Source organism: Dioscorea cayenensis, chromosome 1, assembly GCF_009730915.1.
Source record: "Dioscorea cayenensis subsp. rotundata cultivar TDr96_F1 chromosome 1, TDr96_F1_v2_PseudoChromosome.rev07_lg8_w22 25.fasta, whole genome shotgun sequence".
Lineage (NCBI taxonomy): Eukaryota > Viridiplantae > Streptophyta > Magnoliopsida > Dioscoreales > Dioscoreaceae > Dioscorea > Dioscorea cayenensis.
In genome coordinates this window covers 20,405,016-20,406,787 of record NC_052471.1, presented here as the reverse complement: position 1 = coordinate 20,406,787, position 1,772 = coordinate 20,405,016, and the positions used below count along the sequence as shown (strand labels likewise).

Here is a 1,772-nt window from a genome sequence, read left to right as displayed (position 1 = left end):
ACAAACATTGACTAAAAACCATAAAGCCAACAAACACAACCAGCTGTATTCCAAACTCCCAAAAGAACAATATAATGCATCATTATTTCTCTTTCTTTTCCTTCTCTCTTTCCTTTTAAAACCGTGTGCAAATTAATCACTATTAATACATGCAATACCATTTAATTGTTTATTAATCATGCCAGTGCTTAGCCAGCAAATCTCTCCTACCAACCTACTTAGAACTTTCCAATCCTCCTATAAAAGCCATGCACAACCTTCACTTGTTCTCATGTCCTCAAATCTTTCTTCTCTAATGGCTTCTTCTTCTTCTTCTTTGCTCCCTTGTCTTCTAACTTTATGTCTCTTTATGCAAATTTCATTGGCTACAAACTTCTATCAAACCACTGAAATTACTTGGGGAAATGGCCGTGGCCAAATCCTCAACAATGGAGATCTCCTCACTCTCTCACTCGACAAAACTTCCGGCTCTGGTTTTCAATCGAAGAACGAGTATTTATACGCTAAGATCGATATGGATATAAAACTCGTCCCTGGAAACTCTGCGGGAACTGTTACCGCTTATTATGTAAGTTGTGATTATAACTAATAGTCCCACATCAGTTAATTTAGTAATAGCGATGTTTTTCATATCGTGTTGTACTCTTTTATAGTTGTCATCACAAGGTTCAACACATGATGAGATCGACTTCGAGTTCCTTGGCAACTTAAGCGGAGATCCTTATACACTCCACACGAATGTTTTTACTCAAGGCAAAGGAAACAGAGAGCAACAATTCCGCTTGTGGTTTGATCCTACAGTGAACTTTCATAAATACTCTGTTATTTGGAATCCACAACATGTTATGTAAGTATTTAAATTTATTTATTATATTTAACATAGTATTAGAGCTAATTTTGATTTAATTATTAATGTATATATATAGATTTTTAGTTGATGATACACCAATCAGAGACTTCAAGAACCATGAGAGCCAAGGCATTGCATTCCCTAAAAATCAACCAATGAGAATGTACTCAAGTCTTTGGGACGCTGAAGATTGGGCTACAAGAGGTGGGCTTGTGAAGACAGATTGGTCTCAAGCTCCATTCACAGCATCTTATCAAAACTTCAATGAAAATGCTTGTGTTTGGTCTTCGGGTTCATCAAGTTGTGGTTCAAGTAATTCTCAACCGTGGTTCAATCAAGAACTCAATACAGCAAACCAAGCAACAATGAAGTCGGTGCAAGAGAAGTACATGATCTATAACTATTGTACTCGATGTTAAGCGTTTCCCTCATGGTTTACCTCTCGAGTGTTCACTTCCTTAATTTTTTATACATAAGTTCATGTATACTATAATGTATTAATTAATGTGTGTTAAGTTTTTTTTGAAGTTGTATACCTGTATTCTTTAATTTGATTAAGATGCAATAAAAGTGGATTCATTATTTAATTTAGTTCCTTGTAATGCATGCATGAAAGATTAAAAATCATATTTATGTTTATTTATATATTTTTAATTAATTAAGAATTGATATATATCTATATAACCACTACCCAATATTTCACACTCCACCCAACTAAAAAAGTAAAAGAGTTCAAATAATACCTTAATCTTTGTGCTTTTATTAAAATTGTATACTTGTTTTTTAAATTTAGTTAAGATGCAATAAAAGTGGATTTACTGCTTAAGTTCATTGAAATGCATTAAAGTGCGTACATGAAAGTAAGAGAGGTCAAAAACCATGTAGTATTTACATTTATTTATTTATTTTTACAATTACTTTA

At 33.0% G+C, this 1,772-nt stretch overlaps 1 pseudogene; it reads left to right on the top strand.

The window, feature by feature from the left end:
• Positions 1-264: 264 nt before the first annotated feature.
• LOC120270361 lies at positions 265-1,437 on the top strand (annotated as a pseudogene).
• Positions 1,438-1,772: the final 335 nt, after the last annotated feature.